Source organism: Alexandromys fortis, unplaced genomic scaffold, assembly GCF_014885135.2.
Source record: "Alexandromys fortis isolate MF-2015 unplaced genomic scaffold, M_Fortis_MF-2015_v1.1 scaffold_60, whole genome shotgun sequence".
In the NCBI taxonomy this organism is placed as follows: domain Eukaryota; kingdom Metazoa; phylum Chordata; class Mammalia; order Rodentia; family Cricetidae; genus Alexandromys; species Alexandromys fortis.
The window spans coordinates 4,767,647-4,789,954 of record NW_026067946.1 but is presented as its reverse complement, the minus strand read 5'-3'; positions in this window follow the sequence as shown (position 1 = coordinate 4,789,954).

The following is a 22,308-nucleotide window of genomic DNA, read 5'->3' as shown; positions in this document are numbered from 1 at the left end:
TGAACATAAAAATAATATTTAAGAACAGTGAATATTTCTAATTTGAAAAATATATAATTAAGAGTTTTTCTAATGTTCAAGGTCAGTGACACTTATCTTCAAGGTGACTAACTGAATTCTTTCTCTACCACTGAGCCTTTAACTTTTAATCACTGCAATTAAAAAAAATTTCAAATTTTATAATATATATAGCATATATGTATATATAAATTGTATGAAATTTTCAAATAATTTTTAATTTCACAGAAGATACAAAACCCTGTCTAAATAAAATAAATCTTTCATTTATCCTTCAGTTTAAATTCAGAACCACCTCTAATATCTTACAGACCAAGGAGGACACAGAATTGTCTGTATTCTCAGATGTCAACATTTCCAAGGGCAACTCTGTTTACATCACCTTTGTATTGCCATGGAAACTATTTTTTTTTCATGTCTAGAAAACTGAGTTATGTGAACACTAATTTTGTTCTCATGGAGATCTAGTGGCCCCCATATTGTAGTAATAGTCAAATATAAGATATCCTTTTTTCTTGTAAAAAATGATAAATATCTAATATACAAAGGCAAAGAATAATTATAAACGTAAAGATGAAAGGTGATTTGGAGATCAAGGTGTTAAAGAAAGCATTGCATGGTGAGTGTTTTTATTTGTAAACAGCTAAATGTCAATTGCAAAGTCTACCAGAAGACCACCTTGCAAAAAAAAAAAAAAAAACAGTTTGCTGTGTAGACAGGCCAGAAAATGGTAAATCAATTTGTCATATAACTAGGAATAAAGAACAGTTTAAACTGAGATTTCATGAACTGTCAGAACGTGGTAGCTTGTTTTTGTGGGATTATTTCCAGGACATAGGTATTTCTGAAAGGAGTAAGGGATCAAATCGCTAATGTTTTGATACAGAAAATTAATTTAATTTCTCCTTTCAGTTCTGACATTATCCTTAATCTTTTAACCCTCGGTTAGGGGACACTGAGTGGTTAACTTGCTTTCTTGCAGTAGTCGGTTAAATTCAATTATAAATTCCTAAAGCACCCTAAATCTCTAAAGTGCAATGAGCTGATGTCTATCATCACTGAAAACATGGATTATACTGATTTGCTTTTTCTCATAAACTTGACCCCCATTTGAGACTGGTTTTATCTTCCTATCCATAAGAACCAACACTGTGGTTGACAGAGCAAAGGGGCATAACCATTTATTTCCAATGAATTATTCATGTTTAGAATGGGGATTTGAGATATATCCATTCCTTTACTTTTTAGATATGGATATAGAATCTTCAGAGGTGAAAATTATGAACCAAAGATAGATTCTCAGGGAAATTAGACACAAACCAGGGTAACCTTAGTTCTGTACTTATTAACTATTACCTCTTAAAAATGGTGACTAATTTTCTCTCCCAGGATCTATGTAAATGTATTCTTAGAATCCTCTCAAGAAAGAACTCATCTATGGAAGGGTGGGTACGGGTTGCAAACTGAACCAACCCAGTGATAAATAATACTGCCCATTGATCACTTAAAATTTTAAATGCACCTGTTAGGTCTTAATTTTAGATAAAAAATTCCAGAAAAGATTACGTAAAGCTTTTTTTTTTTTTAAAAAGAACAGTAAGTATGTAGTAAGTCATACATATTTATAATGCCACTTCTTTAAGACTTAACACATAAACTAGTAAACCAGCTCCTTCTCTTGAATTCCATAAATGGAAGCTCCAAACCACAACAGGGCCCCTTGAGTTTTCTAATTCTTGTGGCCCTTTGTTAATCTTAACAGGGTATATCCCTTTAATATAGACTCTCTTTGCTCTAAATAAAAGTTTCTTGCTTCTTTGTGTTGAAATAGGAGCGGCAGGGCTGCGTCCCCGGCACCTGGCCGCCCGCATGGCTAGTTTATACCCAGAAATAATTACACGGAAACTGTATTCTTTCAAACACTGCCTGGCCCGGCTAGGTCCAGTTTCTTATTGGCTAGCTCTTACATATTATTCTAACCCATTTCTAATATTCTGTGTAGCCCATGAGTTGGCTTACCAGAGAGGATCTTAACCTGCGTCTGTCTGGAGTGGGAGAATCATGGCGACTCTTCCTCTAACCTTCTTTCTCCCAGAATTCTCTTCTGTATACTCCGCCTACCTAATTTTCTATCCAATAAAATGGGCCAAGGCAGTTTCTTTATTAGTAAGAAATCATTCCCACATCATCTTTGGAAAAAAAGAGATTTCTTGCAATCAACAAAAAAAATAGCACATGATTTATTAGAATTCTAAAAAAACTGCTTTAAGTTGTTATTTGATACTTGTACATATAACTGCAATATTAATATGGATGACTAAATTTGTCAATCTTCTAGACACATTTTTCTTTCCGGCTTTGTTAAGATTTGTAACTCATTCCTTAAGCATCAGTTTATTTCTGCAATTTTCCTTTCCTGTCGCTTTAAAAATGATCTTTGGTAGTTGTCCTTGTAATTTGAAACACATCTTTAAGGCAGAGGCTGGCGGGTATTCAAGTTCGAGGTCAGCCTGGTCTACACAATGAGTTCCAGGACAGCCAAGGCTACAAATTAAAACTCTTTCTTAAAAGAATCAAAATAAATAGATACATAAGTGAGAATTTCAAATCTTTAATTATTCATACAGTGCATGACTCTCAATATAATATAATGCTCTAATCCTTGATTCTATTCTTATACAATTATTTTCATACAGACAATACATGCAGAGTGTATTTCATTGGCTTCCCTTCAGAATCAGTTAAATTTCCTATCCGTCAATAAGTCAGACATCTGCCCTTACATCTGTAAAAGCCCTGCATGATTGTAAGTATTTGGATTTTAATATTGCCTGGGTTTCTGAAAACACTTCCTATGACATGTCTAACATATAATAGACACCCAAGTAAGTAGTTGGTAAACCTATGAACTCATACTCGTCCTGAAAATATAGCTGTATAGGTCTTGCAAAACACAATAAAGGGGGTATTATTACAATTCTATATACTTATTTGATTGAAGATAACATTTATTCTAAAATAAAGCATGTTTACCCAAATTCCCAGTGAGGTAGGTAGGTGGTTGGCATTGACATAGAAAGAATTAAGGAGAGAGCAAGAGAGAGCATTTCAACTTTTAGTGAATACAGCAGAGCATCTGAACATTTTTAACTGTCCTGTGAAATAAGCATGGCTCCCTTTGCAAAGGCTACAGACCTGAGGCTACAAGACTGTATAGACAGACTTCATCAGCAAAGTAGCCTGTGTACCTGTCACATCTGGTGTTATTCAGGTGTTCCCTGTCTCCTTTCATCATCTCACCAGACTCCTTTCATGCAGAATCAGTAAGGCAGCCAACTGAACCAAACTACTTTAAATCACAAAATCCAGACACATTTAAATCCTCGCACATTTAAAGACACCAGAGTTTATGTCAGTGGTTCTCAACCTGTGGGTTGTGATCTCTTTAAGAGTTGACTAACCCGCTGGATGAATACATAGGGTTAGAAAAAAATGCAACCAGTGCATTGTTCCCCTTTTAAGGGGGTCATCCAAGACCATCAGAAAACACAGATATTGACTTTATGATTCATAACAGTAGCAAAATTGTAGTTATAAAGTAGCAACAAAATAATTTTATGATTGGGGGTTACCACAACATGAGGAACTGTATTAAAGGGCCGCAGCATTAGGAAGGTTGAGAAACCCTGGGTTAAGTGTACCGATGTGCTATATAATGGTATTTGTTTTTCTCTTTTAGTTCTGATGAAATTAAAAAATGCCTCCACAAAAGTTTTTTTTATTTCCAAAAATTAGGTTTTCACACTCTAACTTGTGGCCATATTGCTATGATTTACTGATAGAGTTTTTTTCTTCCTTATTTTGTTGTGATTTCACTACTTGCAAATGTAACAAATATTTTATTTAATACAGTGACTCCAACATAAAGTATCAAATTGGGTTATTTTTTAGCATAGTCATTGAGACTAAGATCAAATTAAAGTATGGAAATTACTAGACATCATTTTGTTAGGGCATCAAATAAAAATAGTCTAACCTTCCTTTGCCTGTAATCAGGTTGGTGAATAATCCAACTATCATCATAGAGCCTTCATCCAGTAACTGATGGTTGTGATGCAGTGATTCACAACCAAGCACCAGGTAGAACTCTGGGAATCCAGTCGGAGAGAAGGAGGAGGGAATATATGAGCAAGGGAGGTCAAGATCATGATGGAGAAAATCTACAGAGACAGCTGAACCAAGCTCGTGGAAATTAATAAACTTTAGACCAATAGCTGTGGAGCCTCCATGGGGCTGAACTAAGCTGTTCATATGTTGGAGACAGTGTTGAAGCTTGGACTACTTGAGGGGCTCCTGGTAGTAGGACCAGGATCTATACCTGGTGCATGAGCTAGCTTTTTAGAGCCCATTCCCTATGATGGGATGCCATGCTGGGCCTTAATACAGGCAGGAGAGGCTTGGTTCTTCCCCATCTTAAATGTCAGACTTTGTTGATTCTCCATGGGAGCCCTTATCTGTTGGGAGGAGTGAATGTGGAATAGGCTGGGGTTGAGGAAAAGGGGGGCAGAAGAAGAGGGGGGAGAACTGTGGTTGGGATGTAAAATAAAGAAAAAATAAAATAAATTAAAAAATAACCTTCAATGATGTCTTTAGTGAATATTTCAGAAATGATCAGAATTGGAAGAAGTTTGCATTGTAATAGGAGTAGGGTCTAATGGTTTAAAATTTTTATATCATTTTGCTCATCTATAGTTGACCAACAGTATATAATACCAAACTTACAGAAATTCAGAATCACAAGTTGAGTACAAATCGTGTCTTGACAGAGCAGCATGGGTCCACTGTCAAGGTTATATCCAGCTTGTTTCTCATTGAATCATCAGATAAAAGTTTTCTTTGCAGAGTCTTTTTTTTTCCATTATAAAGTTGTTCATTCTTAAAAAATCTCTGATTTTATTTTTGAAAATAAGACAATCCATGTATTATATACCACAAGTTCAAGCTTTCAGTGGTTTCACAAATAGTAGGCTGTATGTTTCTGTGCTAGAAGTCACAGTATCATGATAATATTTTAATATTGAAATAATTGTAATCATTAAGAAAACCAGCAAAACTTCCAACATATCCCCTAATAAAGCACAAAATATAATATGAGAAACAATGAAAGAAAATTTATATAAAGTAAATCTTCAGTGGATAACTCACTTAGAATGCTACATAATATTTACATATTAAATCTCAAAGGAATTTTTAATTATTTAGTTCTTACTGAATGAACTTTACTTTCCAATCTATGTAACTTGGGATTGCTTTGCCTTTAGTTAGTTACCAGAATGAGAAGGCAGGGTGAAGAAAGGGAAGAAATTTATAGGGAAGATAGGTATTGTAAGCAGAGGCTGTGCATTCATTTCCAACCGAATATAGAAACTATATTAATTGCAACACTGCTTGTCCTATTAGCTCAGGCTTCTCATTAACTAACTCTTACATCTTAATTAATAGAAATTAGCCCATTTCTATTAATTTATGTATCACCATGAGGCTTTGGCCTACTGCTAAGAATCTGGCATCTTTTTCCTTTGCTCCTACATGGCATCTACCTGACTCTGCCTACTCTCTATATCTCTGTTTAGATTTCTTGCCTAGCTTTATCTGCCCTTCCATAGGCCAAATAAGCTTCTTTATTAATCAATGGTAATAAAACATATTGATAGCATATAGATTGAAATCCCATATCATCTCTCCTAAAATTTTAACTTCAACAGAGTCAAATTGCATAGATCAAAACAGGCATTAAGCAAGATTTATATTTACAATATTTATTCTATTTGTATCTGGAAAGTATCATTTTAATTTATCTTTATCATAACTAAGGAAAATTATAACTATAATTATTTTTCTTTAACTCCATCAAAAACTCCAGAAGGATATAATATTACCTAAATAAACAGGAAGTATATTATAAGCAACTTCAAAAACTTTAGAAATGACAGAGACATCACGCTGCCTGTACAGTCACCCAAAGTTCTGTAATCTTGGGGCATCCACCTTCAAGCTACAGATCCATAGTATCCAGCAGACCTTTCCATGAAGCAAGAATTTTAAAGATCCATGGAGATGGAGGTGGAGAGAGAAGAGGAGGAGAGGAGGAGAGGGAAGAGACATAAGAGGCTAAGAAGCTGAGGTAGCAAGAGAAATGGGAAGATTTTAGGTTTTTATACTCCAGGCATTTTGGTCTGATGTTCTTTACTCCCACAACATGACATATTTAAATGCTTTCATATCTTCGATAAACACTGTAAAATTTTTATTACAATTGTTTATTTATGTGTATGTTTCTGTGGGTATATGTATATACTATAATATCTGTGTAAAGGTCAAAGGTCAATCTGAGAGAATAAAGTCTTTCCTTTCACTATGTAGTCCCCAAGAATCAAACTTGGGTTTTCAGGTATTGGCAGTAAATATCTTTACCCAGTAAGCCACATAACTGTTGCTATATAGGCACAAAAAGTAGAATGATATGTAATCATTTATTGAAAATAGCTTTAGTTTTGTTTTGTTTTGCTGTTGTTTTTGAGCTTAACATATTAATCTATTTTGAGTATGTAATTTATTTGTGAATTTTTAAACCAGTAATTTTTATTTATTCAATATATTTTAATACTTGATAAAGAAATTGGTAAATGTCTAATTCAGCTCTAACAAGGAATGGCTTTGTTATTGTCATAAATCTAGTAAACCTTGTATTACTTATCTTAGGACAGATTTAAATATCTATAACTGTTTATCTTTAATATTCAGACATATACCCAGAATTTTTTGATGAAAAAGAATGCATTTATGAGGCTGGAGGGATTGCTTAGTAATTAAGGAAAAAAAGAAGTAGTCACAAAATTAAATGAGAAAGGATGGGAAGGTAGAGAATGGTAAGAGACAGAGTTGAGGTGAATTTTTACAAAATCAGTTGTATGAAATTCTCAATTAATAAAATATTACAAAAACAATTGCTATCTGCTCTTACAGAAGATCTGAATTCAGTTCCCAGAACCTAGATTTGGGCATCTCAAAACTACTTATAACTGCAGTACCAGGTGATTTGAAGCTATCATATGACCCCTAAAGGTATAAAAGTATCTGCACTCAGATATATATCCCACCATACACAATGTACATTTTTTCATATAAAGGCACTTTTAGGATATTGTCTAAATAAACAGTTATAAGGACACCATATATTTTGAGTTTGGGGTTAACCTTACGCTTTATTAAATTATTTCTAAAAGAATGAAGACATCCATATTGACCACCTTTTCCTGATCAAACAGACTTGCAAAGACATGTTTAAACAATTAATTTATTTCCATAAAATTACTTTTACCACCCAAATAAACTATAAGGCATTGACAGAGATAATGATAATAAGAGACAGAAAGACTGTAATACAAATTTGGAAAAGGATCAGACATGTAAAAATGTTATTCAAATATCTTGGTAGACTCTATGGGCTGGTGATCAAAGTAAATATCTTTCTTCCAAATTCCAGTCAGCTGTATCAAACATTAATTTACATCTCCTGAAAGTAGAATTATTTCATGCTTCATTTTCAGGATTCACGAAAGAAAAACATCAATTATCATCTAACTATCCATGACCAGCTCTGATCCCATCACCAGTCTCTCAGGATCCCTGCTGTCTCAATGGCTCTCACATACTTAACAGCCTTTTTCTCCTCAGGATCTTACTTTGAGGACTAGCTTCATTTTCTTATTGCTGGATGTGAATTTAAAAAAAAATAACCATAATATAACCATAATAACATATTACTTTTCTATAGATAAGGATATTTTGTCTTAGTGCCCCATATTCTTAAATGTCATAATGAACCTGATAAATTCCACCAATATTCAAAATAGCCTAACAGAAGATAAAGATACAAAAAGTCCAAATTCCACATTATATTAGAAATGTTCTCTTAAAGCCTAACTAGATTGACAGTCACTAAAATGTATATGTTACCTATAACTCAATATATAGTCTGATTCTGCAATGATGATCACAGACTAACTCTCTAAAACTATAAGCAAGTCCCTGATTAAATGTTTTCTTTTGTAAGAGTTGCCTTGGTCCCAGTGTCTCTTTACAGCAATAGAACAGCAGCTAAGATTTATTCATTAGTGAGTTTTCTTCTATTTGGTAATTAAGCCATGCATGCCGGGTAGACCACTGTACCTACAAGTCAACAAATGGAAGCATCGTGGATTACATTGATGGATGACTTTTGATTAGAAGTGTTTTAAACTGCAAACAGCCCCATAACTTTCATAAGCAAATTATATATATATTTTTTTCTTGCTTTTGAAAGCTTCGTTCTAAATAGAGACTGATTTCAGTCAAAGATTGTTCAAGGTAAAATAGCAAACAAAAACGGACAAAGTTCCTACATTAACTTCCTTGAAATCTTGCAAAATACTTGACGTGTTTACACTAATACCAAGAAATATTTACAACTGCGGAGCTGGAATTGAGCACTGTGGTCAACAATCCAAGCATGTTATCACAGAAAAGAAAACAGAATCGGAGAAGGATTACTTTTTCACAACTCCTATCAATTAAATCCAATTAATTTCAGAGTTCTCTGAGGTTTTCCATATTCTTTTCAAGGAAGGTGAGAGTTTTCTATTATTTGTGATTCACTGTTTTCCCGTGAGAAGGGTATTTCTTCAACTGTTACAGTATGCAATTCTCTTAATTATCATAATGAATTGCATCTATGTTTCTTATGCCTTTGGACTCTTGGGTGTCTTTAGAATTAGCATCGGTAATTTGAGAATTATTGAATTACATGTTCAGGGTCATTCATGAAAACCATTAACTTCCATTAGCAATATATGATTATCATTGTAGTCTCTGTGGTAGACTCTTTTATTGGTGTTTTTTGATGAGCTGTGAATTACATACTCACACCTTTTTAAGATATTCCAGATATATTTTGCACGGAACCATTGAACTTCCAGTTGCCAACAGGTAACAATTAGCATGAATCAAACAACAAGTGAAAATTACATGTATGCTGGGGTATTTTAGATGGGATTATTTCTAAGATCTTACATATGTAGCGCAGAATTTTGGACAGTCGAAAGTAGGGTAGGAAAGACCTACGGTGGAGTATGCAGACATCAGACAAATGAAAGCCTCCAGTCAGTTCCAACTGAGCCTTTTTATAACAGTTTATGCAGACTATGCATCAGTACAGTTGTAGTTTTAAGCTGCTAATTTCCCAAAGGAGTTAACAGATTCTGATGAACAAAGAGCTAAGAAATAAAGCAACAACAAAAACAATAAAACCCTGGGTAGAAGCATCAGAGGAAAGATATACCTTGTGGAGGGAAGTATAAGTATAAGTAAGAGGCTAGTATAGATACATGGTAGAAATTAATAGCAGAATACATCAAACAAAAAAATCTGCATGCTCCAAGACAGACTTGCTGAAGACATACATGTGGGGAATGAGAAAGAATGGAGAGGAATGAAGAAAACTTAGAATTTTTGAATAGTGTAAAATAGTCTATGATTATAATGGTTGAAAAGGGCTCAAGAATACCAAAGGATAGAGCACTTATTTAAAAGAATCATACGACTTGTGCATATCCATATATGTGTACTACATATCATGCAAGTAAAAAAAAAGAATGATAAGATTCTACTCAAATTTAGCTCTTCTATGTCAAGATCTCTTACAATCAAACTCTCAGAGTGAATAAAAAAGAGTAGGCTCTCAAGGCTTCAGGAAGAGAAATAAAGACAAACAATGGGTGCCCCAGTTTCTATGAAAGTCAGATTATCGGCAGAAAACGCACAGGTAAGATACAAGAGTGATAGAAGATTTTCACAGGATGGCACAAACAAAAATATCAACTGAGAATACTGTAGCCAGTAATATTGCATCTACTTTTAAAATAAGGTAAAATGAAGACTTTGCCAAGCAAACAATAAATGGTCAAATACAGCAACTTAACATTTTCTTCAAAATATGGTAAAGGAAGTTCTTTTATTTAGAAGAGAAATATACTAATGAGTAAAATAACCTTTACTAGTCTATAAAGATTATTGGTAAGAGGAGTTACACAAATCAAGAATGCCCTAATAATTTAAGCATGACACATAAGTTACTATGTGCCTTTCATAAAAAGAGTAAAAAGAAAAATTTTAAATAATCATATTAATATATTAAGTAATATATAATACAGATGGTAAACTATAAAAAAAAACTGACCACGAGGGAAAGAATGAAATATAACTACAGGCTTCATTGAGTATATTTTCTCTGTCTTTTTCTTGTGATCATTTCAAGGTTCCAATATTACTCAATAGCTCAGCACAGTCAAAATATGCTTTATGCAGTTCTGTGGCAATAAAAGTCTATACAAACAAACAAAAGTAGTAAGTGTCAGAAGTTACTTCCTAAAGAATTTATGTAACCACTAAGGAAGACTGAAATAATGAAGGAACTACAAGAAAAGTTGAAAACTGGTTACACAGGGGCTTGGAGTAAGTCCTTGATGGTAGATAATTGCCCGGAACATCAGCAGACTAAGTCATTAGATTAACAGAAATGGAGTGAAGGGATAGGAAACAAAGCAAAGCAAGGCAGCTCCCACACCCAACTATTTGTCAATGACAAGGAATTCACTTTCCCTTTAAGCACACATGATTTGTCCATGAAGGAAGGATAGGTGAAGCTAAGTGGAAACTAAATTCAAATGAAGTGGCCATATGTACTCAAGATAAGAGAGATGTTAAACCAAGAACATAGGAAAAATAAAGGTCACCATATAATGAAAAGTAGACCTATTCAATAACAAGAAATAGAACTTCAGGACACTCAAATATGTATTATAAGTATTAGTATATATCAAGAAAGAGATAGACTCAAATAGGAAAATAGTTGAGGTTTTAAAATGCTACTTTCTGTAAAGGACATATCTACTATGTGGCATTACATAGACTAATAGAAATAGGTTAATTTAAGATGTAAGACCTAGCCAGAAATGTGTCTGAGCCATCGGTCAAACAGTGCTGTAATTAATACAGTTCCTGTGTTGTTATTCAGGTCTGGGTGGTTGGGAAATGAAAGTACAGCTTTTGTTTACAAAGCAGCAGAAAATTTATAACGAAATTATAGAGTTTCTTATATCACAGATGAACCAAAGAGATGGTTATAAGGCATCTCATCCAATAACTGCTAAGCATACATTTTTATAATAAACATGTAGAACATGTTCCAGGGATGATCAGATGACCATATGATAGGTCACAGAAGAAGGTTTAATTTTTTTAAATTAAAATCACGCTGAGTTAATATCTTTTCTGATCAAAATGCAATAAAACTGGAAATCAACTTGAAGAAAAAGCTGTGGAAGCTATATAAACTGCATGGAAATCACACTATTTTATTCTGAACATTGAATGCCCCATACAATATATCAAGAAATATAAAGCTTCTTGGAACAACAGGGTATGGCACAACACACCTACAATTCTAGTACTAGGAGAACAAGACAGGAGGATCACATTTCGGGATCCCCTTCAGCCAGGCTGGTTATATGAACGAACACTCTGAGAGCCCTCACAGTACTGTATACCTATTTAATACCTCATGCCTATGGAGAACTTGGCACTTTTGCTTAGTTGACCTACCAGCAAACTAACTGTGTCTTCTAAATATGTTTTAAAAATTACATTTATTTATTTATTTATTTATTTATTTATTTGGGTATGTGTGTGTGTTTGTGTGTATGTGAGTATACTTGTGAAAGAGGGGGCTTGGGATTATTTTAGAGCCATAAAAATAGGGTGAGACTCTAAAGCATTAAAATCATGAACTCATAGCTGCAGGTATGAGCCCACACAATTAGCCATGGAAAAGGAAGGGGTAAAGGAGATCCTACCTTCTACTGCTGAACTACATGGAGAAGGGAAATCACTATATCCTGGTGTGTGTCCATCAGTAAGTTCACCTGACTCCAATCGGTTAAGTCAATCCCAATGACATAAAAATGTCTCTGGTAAAACTCAGTGAGCCACAAAACAAAATGAATGGCCATGATTTTAAGGGAAAAAAAAATCTTCAAAAAAAGGCTCAAGGGATGAAAATGCATAGTAAGCATTATGTTCATATGTAAAACTGTTTAGGGACAACATTAATGAAAGCAGAGGTAAAAGACCACGTGGAACTTATTTGAGATGGGTACTGCTGTTCTGTTCTCAGGTGTTCTCTGTGTAGCAATGAACCTACTAAGTGATGGAGGTCTTTGAAAGATGGCTTCTATTATAAGAGATGACGATTACAAAAAGAAGACTAGAATTATCTAAGGCAAGTTGTTGCATAGGTATCACTGTCTGTGTATTATGGTCTGTTCTAGGTAACTATTTTTAAAAATTTTGTATTTATTCTGGATTATCTCTAAATTTACTAAGGTCAGGCCTGAAGAAAGTATCTTTAAAATATGTTCTCTACTTTCTACTATAATCTTTCCTAATTTAGGAAATCAAATTCACAAAATTAATGATTAAAAATTACTTAAAAGTGGGTGCTCACATTGGGTGAGCATGTGACCTACACCAGAGAATGGACTTACATATAACTCTGGAGCTAGGACAATGGCAGTACATAGAGTATTCGCAGTAGGAGCAAGAGTCATGAGGCTCAGATCCCAACTCATAGGGCAAAGACTAGGTATAGCACCAGACACCTACAACCCCAGCACTTGGGCAAAACAGGTAGATGCAGGGATTGAACAGGCAGTCAGTCTCTCTGAAAAGGAGAGCTTCTGTGAGTTAATGATTATAATAAAAATCAGACTATTTCAAGCTTACATGGCATTGTATTGCCCCAAAGACAGTATAATCTTGAGATGAAAGTGAATATGAATGAATTTTAAATGTATATTGTAAATTCATTGAAACTTAAAAAACAACTTTTGAACTAGCAAGTATAAGCAACATGTTACAGGTATCAGAAATGGGCTCATATAAAATGGTTATAAACCAAACAAGGCAGAAGAGAAAGAGAAAAAGAGGTAGAAAAGGATCAAGGAGCAAGAAAAAAAAGGGAGGAGGACTCCAGGGGCCAGCTATATGGCAAGCCACAGAGTTCAAAGTAAAGAAAGATGTACAGAGATGAGAGAGATAAAAGCCCAGAGGCAAAAAATAGATGGATGATTTTTAATTAAGAAAAGCTTGTTAGAAACAAGCCAAGTTAAGGCTGGGCACTTAGAGTATATGTATTTGAAAGCTGGGTGGCAGGCCCCCCAAAAGAGCCAAAGAGTAAATAGTAAAAGCAACCAGTTACACACACACACACACACACACACACACTAAATAAATAAATGAACAAACAAATAAACAATATATTTAAAAAATCTGGCATCCTCAGAGAAATTTTCTTGTACAGCAAATGAGAACAAATAAAGAGACCAACAGTCAGGCATTATACAGTGAGTGAAAAATGGTATGTCTCGATCAAATTCCCCTCACACCCAGAGTTCAGGGAACACTCCACACCACCACAGCCAGGAGGTTAGAGAGACTATAAGAGCCAGAGGGAAGGGAGGATACCAGGAGAACAAACTTTATGACCCATCATGACCAAAACTCAAATGAATTCACAGAGATGGAAGCAGCATGCGTGGGGCAGTCACAGGTTTGCACTAGGTCCTCTGTGTATATAGTCTAGCTTCCAGTTCACTGTTTTTATGGGATTCCTCCTGAGTGTACACTTGAGTGGGTCTCCGATAGTAGTGCCTTCTCTTGGGCACAAAACAAAAGTTTTTTTCTGTTTAACTTGGATATGATTTTTCTTATATTTTGTTGTATCTAAAAATAATTAAACATATATGTAAATTATAGAAAGGATTATGAGGCAGTCATAATTGAAAATTTTATAATTGGTGTCTCTATGGTAGACTTTAGAAGTACAAACTATAGGGAGGAAAAACTAAAATCAGGATATACTATATGAGAAACAAATCCATTTTCAATAAGAGGAAAAAAGCTAGCAAAAAAAGAAAAGAGGAGAAATAAAGGAAAGAGAAAGAAAAACAAAGGAAGGAAAAAACAGAAAAGACAGGCAAAATAGGCATGGTTCTCAGTTATTAAAGTTCTTCAATGACTTCATTATGATGAATAAACTATAACACAAAACATAAAAGACAAAACAAAGAAGGAGGAAGGAAGAAAGAAAGGCAGATGGAATGAAGGAGGATAGAAGGAAGGAGAGACAGCTGAATGGACAGCTTATAATATTCGCTCCCTAATACGCACTGTTGTTTCAATGGACAAGGTTATCTTCTTTTGAATCACATATTTACTCAGTGGTAAAAAGGAGCTGGAAGCCTTTTAAAGATGTACTTAGTCACCATAGAACACTGACTTCTAACACTTCTCCCAGCTCTTGGTTCAGGAACATACACCCATACCCCCAGGAACATGGACTTAGCTGTGTTTGGGGCCAGTCCTGGCCAGTAGAGTGGCAGCTTCCATCTCCTCCCAGAACAGGGGCTTATGTGCATCCCATTCTTCTCCATGCTATTGGACAGGATTATCCTTACACCTAGACCACAGCCTGTTCCCTGGGTAGCTAGGCTAAAGCCCTATACCAGAGGGAGAGTATGCGTGCATCATCACAATGGGACTACATCATAGATGACTTGTGAGGTACAACTACAAGAGCAAATATGACCCCAGTTCAGTTGCTCACTGATATTGGTTAAATGACCATCTTGGAGACAGAATGCTGGAGCGATGCCAAGAAAGCTTCCTAGACGTCTGGGCTCTCTACCCCGCCACCCCGCTCCTGTTCGTCTTCCCCCCTATTGTTCAAGTTCTCTTCATTTTGTGCCTACCCAACCTTCTGCCTATAAACAAGCCATACAGATCAATTCCAAGTCTGTTTTCCAGACGACCCATTTCCCTTCTGTGAAGCAAACAGTCATCTGCTCCACTTTGGTGGCCAGCTCACCCACTTTTTCCTCTATTGCCAAAAGGCCCACTAAGTTTCCTGCCCTAGTTTTTCACACTTACTCTAACGTCAAGTCTCCCTCCACCCCTCCTAATAGCCCTACCGAATCATTCCGTATTCTGTCATGCCCAACCAGAGGGCAGCTGCTGCCTGCCAGACCGAATAAGACACATTTCAATCTCAAGAAGAGGATTTAGCAGGTAAGGGTCCAAGTCCAGATTTTCACGGCTGCAGGTTTCAAGCAGCCTGACCTGATAAGCACAGGAAAGGCAGGATGGTGAAGCCGGCACTCACCACAGAGTCTCTCAAAGTTGATTTCTCCACTGTCCTTTCTCTTATCAGGCTGTCAGTTGAGAGATACTCAAAGAATTCAGGAGAAACCAGTGACTTCAGGAGGCTACAGAGTCACCAGAAAGCCATACCTTCACAAGATACCTCGGATAGAATTTTTCATGATCATTGGGTATCATGGTGTTCATAGTTTACAAAGAAATGCCCTAGGACATAAAGACTGTAAGTGAAGAAAGAGATTAGGAATGAGATCAGAGCAGTATCTGTAGTTTCTTCCTATGAACTGGGAGGTATAGATGCAATGTAGATGGTAATAGCAAGCTGAGGGTGGGGCTAGGTGGATTGGTAGAATTCTGGGATTTTAAGTAGTTTTTTTTTTTTTTGACTGTGGGAGAAGTGTTAAATAACTTCATGGCTCTAAACACAACATAGATGTTATGAAATTGCCTTATGAGATTGGAGCAGTTAATCAGGTAGTACTTGCAATGTGCCAGTAATTATAAAGTAGAAAACTTTGCATGTTTCTTAGGAAATAAATGTATTAAAATTTTAAAGAATATTGTATTCCACAATATATAAAGCAAAATCTTGTTGTAGCAATATGAAATTCCAGTGCTTTGACTGAAGATAAACCTAAGATAAGAAGTAGAGTTAACAAATGAAATTCTAATTGAAAGTGGGACGAGGGTAATAGATAGCTTATTTAAATAAACTATTCATACCAAAATGACAGACAAGTTGTGGTAGACAAAATGGGAGCACACTACAAGGGTAACAGCTAGTAAACTATAACAAATAAAAATACTTATAAACTAATATGAAGTAATATATTAAATGATAATAATTTAAATTCATTGATTATATTCACAGAGTTGAAATGTACTGGTCCAGTCTACATGTTCTGTATGAAGAACTTACTTTAAATAAAGGCACACATGCATTAAAATGAAAGGATGGTTCTATGTGCCTATTTACATTCATTCCTTGGTGAGCACATACTTCACCTTGCCAAAATGGATAGAACAATGTATTTTTATTTACCTATAATTCATCTAGGCACATCAATGATAAGGACTTTAAGAGATTCATTTATTCATATTGGTGTGCTGACTTTTCCTGTTTCATTATTTCCTGCTTCAGAATTCTTCACCAAAGACACAATAATTTATGTATACTGTCAATCTCTGTCAACTAAGGGACATTGTATTTCACCCAAAGAGCTTATTCTTAGATCCTGAGCCCATGTATTATTTGGTTGACAAGTAGATCTGTGGAGAGGGTGCACACTTCATAATGGACATTCAGTTAAAGGAAGAGGTGAGGGCTATGAGGTGCATGACACAGCAGGTCTGACACAGGCTGAGTCCCTCCAAGTACCAACTTTGGAGAGACTTCTCCACAGATGACACGAACATTTCTGAGATTTTTTTTCCATATCAACCCCTTTGTTTCCCAGTGGTTATACTCTCTCCTTGACTAAACCACCTTCACTGTATTCCTTATCAATCTTCTAGCTATACAGCAGGTTCTCAAGTGAATATAAGGGCTGTTTTCTTCCCTACCAATTTCCTTGCTCTGAAGCATTCTTCATTGGACCCCATCTCAACGATTCATACCCAATTCTTCCTCTTCTCTTCTAAACAACTTGTTAAATTACTCTCCATCTTTTATCATTTTCCCCTCTTCATTTGGTAACCATTCATCCCATCTCTTATCCATTCATCCCTACTAAGAACCTGATACCATTTGTGAGACTGAGAAAAAAAAAACGTTATCCCAAGAAGGCAACTTCTTAGTCTTTCCTAATTGTCCAGTGCTATGCTTTCATACGTTGGCTATATGAACATAAGAAACTCAGACTGATGATTACCTAATCAGCCTAGCATCCCTCCACTGCTTTATTAATATAGATATATCTGTTGTTCATGAAAAGAAACAGAGTTTTCAATGAAATCAGTTCCCTAAATATACGAGACTACACAGTACACAGGAAGCGTCGTTCTTTGTGCACACTGAGATGGCTTGTCTCTTGTTTCTAAAACCCATCCAGTGTGCACTTGAGAACTTAAGGGAAAATATAACCAGCAAGAGACACTGAATTTCACAAAGACTGGAATCATGGCCCTTGGTAAATGTGCTTCATTCACTTAGTAAACACTGGTAAGTAACACATATAAGTGAAAATTAGGAGGATGGGATAGAATCTAGGTTGGCCTGGGTTTAAATGTAGACTCGGTTTACTAGTTTAATTGGTTAAGTAGTTGAAGCACTTTTATTATGTAGTTTCTTTCTCATAATATGGAGAGATGAGCAGAAGTGCCTCCTGGATTTACAAGATGTGAATGATGCTTGATTGGTGAGATTTAAAACAGTTCTTGTCACAAAGAAAAGGACAGACTTTGAAGGGAAATAGTTGTATGGTATGGGCTGATTAGGACTAAAGTTAGACAGTACAGAGATAAACAAAAAAATTCCTGGAGCTGGGCTTGGTTGGAAAATAGTTCAAAGCATTCTATTTTACCTTTTTTATTTTTTGCTAAGCAATATTGGAAGGTGGGGAGGGTGAGGAGGAAAAATTATTCAGGTAACTAAATGAAAAATTGAGAAAAAAAATAGTGACACACAATTCCTTTTCATAGAAAATAAAGACCTGGTACTTATAGGTGGAAGTTTTACAACTTTGACCTATCAGCACATCTCATGTCAGTCTCAACACACATGACAAGAAGCACAACCTTGGCTGGTCCAGCAACAAACACCTTAAACTTTTATGGACAGTTCAGATGGAGGATTGCATCAGGCAACTTAAAAGCTGCCTTTGTATACTCCACACCTGTTCATCGTTGTGAATTTGGAGATAGAATCACCCATTGGCATTGACATCATAAAAAGGAACAGTGTACACTGAGAACACTGAATGGTGGGATTATGCAGTCACAAGATAGAATTAAGCTGGAGTTTAGGAATGATGTGGTTGGCCAAGGGTAGATTTGATTTCCTCCCATTGTCGATTACTCTGCCTGTGGGAAAACTTTGTCCTCTTCAGACACGACACTGCCAGTATCAGTACGGACTAGCAGGGGTTCACACAACGCGAAACTAGCTGCACATGGCACTTTGTAACACTTGCTTAACATATATCCTTTACAATAATTGCAATGTACATTCTATAAGATATATTCATATATAGTGCACTTGTCAGTGTTTATTGCAACACTAGTTATAATAGACAATTTGCAGAATCAGTATAAATGTCCACTAACACATGAATGGATAAAGAAAGTGTAGTATATCCACAGTGAAGTTTGATTCAGCCAAAAAGCATTTTGTCATGTAGAGGAAAACACACAGAATTGGAGATTACCATTGCTAAGTGTATGTAAAGGCATGCATATATGCACATATGTGACCTGAAGTAGATAAGGGGCACAATTAAGGAAGGGTACTTCGGAACAAAAATAATTAAATTACATTGTATACATGAACAAAATTGTCATTATAAAATTTACCAGCTCGACAACAAATATGCATTCATAAAAGTTTTCTGATAAAAAGGAGACACTTGTTCAGTATGTGATATTTTAAAGGTGAATACTAGAAGAAATTTAAAGAACTAGTTACATGTTTTTATTTAACTCATTCTCCCTTTATGTATTTTTCCTTTTGTTAAGAAATGCATTCACAAGGTTGTAATAAAAATCAAGAAAAGAAGGAATGGGGAGAGAGTAAAGAAGAGGTGTGGAGAAAGATAAGAGCAAGGAGAATTAAGATATACAAGTCATAAGTTTCCTGTAAAATGTTGTCATGTGGACACTGACCTAAAGATGGCAAGGGAAGAAGCCAGGCTCATAGCTAAGGGGCGATATTCTTTTTTTTTTTTTTTATTGAGAAAAGGAAAAAAAAAGTTTCTGCCTCCTCCCAGCCTCCCATTTCCCTCCCCCTCCTCCCACTCTTCTCCCCCTCTCCCCACTCCTCTCCCCCTCCCTCTCCAGTCTGAAGAGCAGTCAGGGTTCCCTGCCTTGTGGAAAGTCCAAGGTCCTCCCCCCTCCGTCCATGTCTAGGAAGGTGAACATCCAAACTGGCTAGGCTCCCACCAAGCCAGAACATGAAGTAGGATCAAAACCCCGTGCCATTGTTTTTGGCTTCTCATCAGCCCTCATTGTTTGCCATGTTCAGAGAGTCCGGTTTTATCCCATGCTTTTTCAGTCACAGTCCAGCTGGCCTTGGTGAGCTCCCAATAGATCAGCTCCACTGTCTCAGTGGGTGGGTGCACCCCTCGTGGTCCTGACATCCTTGCTCGTGTTCTCCCTCCATCTGCTCCTCATTGGGACCTTGGGAGAAGGGGCAATATTCTAAGTAGATGGAAATTTTTTAAAAAGATTCCTTTAGCTAGGAATCTGATGTGTTCTACAAACAGGTCCGAGGGTAAAGTAATTGAAGAGTAGTTTACAGTAGGCTGAGAACAGCCAGAGAGACAAAGCTGTATAATCCTTCAATGGGACTGGCTCTCGCTCTCATTAAATTTCCATCAGCCATATTGGAGGTATATTGTTTTAAAAATCACTCTGACAGGTATAAGACGAAGTCTCAGAGTTGTCTTGACTTGCATTTCTCTGATGGAAAAGGTTGAGCATGATCAAAAAAAAAAAAAAAAAAAAACACTGATGACAGTATGGGGAACTCCATTTCTGGTGGGAGTGCAAACTTGTACAGCCACTTTGGACATTAATATGGCAATTTCTCAGAAAATTAGGAAAAAATCTACCCCAAGAACCAACAATACCACTGTTGGGTACATACCCAAAAGACATTCAATCATACCGCAAGGACATGTGCTCAACTATGTTCATAGCATCATTATTTGTCATAGCCAGTACCTGGAAACAACTTTGATGCCCCTTAACTGAAGAATGGATAAAGAAAATGTGGTATATTTACACAATGGAGTACTACACAGTGATAAAAAATGATATCTTGAAGTTTGCAGGCAAATGGATGGATCTAGAAAAAAAAAAACATACTTAGTAAGGTAACCCAGACCCAGAAAAATATAATACGTATTCACTCATAAGTGGCTTTTAAACATAAAGCAAGGGAAAACCAGCCCACAGGCCACAACCCCAGAGAAACTAAACAACAAAGAGGACTCTAAGAGAGACATACAAGGATCTACATAGAAAAGTGAAAAAGACAAGATCTCCAGAGTAAACTGAGAGAATCGGGGTTGCAGGAGAGGGTAGAGGGAAGAGGGCAGGAAAGGAGGGGAGTGGAGAAAAATGTATAGCCCAATAAAAACAATAAAAAAATAAAAATTACTCTGAGGTAAAATAAGGGTAAGAATTTAGTTGCCCAAAAGTTTACAGGTTTTGAAGTGACTCATGTCAAGATTAAGAACCTGAGCCATAATGAGAAGCAAGGAGACTATGACACAGTCCAGGGAGAGAGCAAGGATGACTTGAGTGGCAGAAGCAGAAGGACTGAGAAGCGGTTAGCGTGGGCTGCATCAATGGATTTGGTACAAAACAGGAGAAAATTGGAGATGAGTGAAGTTTTGATCTATGGTTGAGAGGGTTATCTAATGAGGGGAAGCAAGGTAAACAGGATTGGGAATTCTTAGGATTTATGAATTTGACATGTACATAGTTAAATTTCCAAATGTTAAAGTCACAGAACTAGAGGTATGCCTTTGGGAAGTGGCAGTTTTGAAGCTGTCAGTTCATAAATGATACTCAAAATGGAGGACCTCATGGACTCACTCAGCAATGGCTCACACGGAAGGGGGTGGAGAAAGCGGGGGCAAGTACAAGAAGGAAAGAAAAAATAAGGAAGAGAAAAAGGAGAGCAGGAGAATAAGAACTTTCAGTGGAAAAAGACAAGCATGAGAGCTGTTTGCAGTCTCAGAGTGGTCACAAGAAGAAAGAATACATGAAGTTTTCAGTAAATCAGAAGCGTAGTTGGGGAAAAGCTGTGGTTAAAGAGCAGGTTCTGTGTAAAATTCCCCGAGTTGGTAGAAGTTGCAAATACACTGCCAAAGAGAATTGCACTTTCAGAATAAAATTTCAGAATTTTAAGGAAATTCTTAGAAAATATCAAAATTGGCTGCCATCCCAAAATATACAGACTTTGTGATCTTTCTATTATTTCATCAGATATTTATGATGTGTCTACTAAATGAAAAAGAAGGAAAATGTACTGAGGGAGTTTCCAGGCTCACAGACACTGTAGCAGCCTGTTTATACACTGGCAAGAGAAATGAGATCTCCCTAGACAGTCAGAAAACCGTCAGAGAAAGGCTCGACTCTCTTCATTAGAAGTGACTTAAGAGCAAGATTTTTAAGGGTATAGACTTAAAAACAGTTTCAGTGTTTTTTTTTTTCCCAGCGTTGAGATTCAAGCATTGGAGATATTATGTGGCTCCTATTCTAGCCTAACTGTCCTTTTTAGATGTTATCTACAGACAGAATGTTTGCTCTCAACAGCTTCTTAAGACACACACACTTCGATTAATTTTAGCAGGAAGAAAGCAGAATCCGACCTCTCCCAGAATTCTGAGTAGAATGACATTTATTCTCACTGATCTCATATAGTTAGAGGCCTATCTGAGAGCATTGTCCTGGCTGGGGAAGGGTGGGGCTATGAGGTTTTAAATAGCTGTGTGTAACTATGTGCCACACATATGAGCTAAAGGCAGTGCTAATATTGGCTCAAAAATATGACAGATTATTAAGAAAAGAGGGAAAATTCTGTACAGGACATATATATATGTATATATATACATACACACACATATATAAAATACACAAATATATATGTATACATAGCATGAATATATACATGTATAGTTAATCAACATAATGGAAGAAGTTGCCAGGAGAAGGAAACATTTGGAAATAAAATATTACAGGAAAAAGATGAGATTCTAGGTTAACGTGAAAAATGGACAATGCTAAAAAGATTGTGGGTCGGGGGCAACTCTA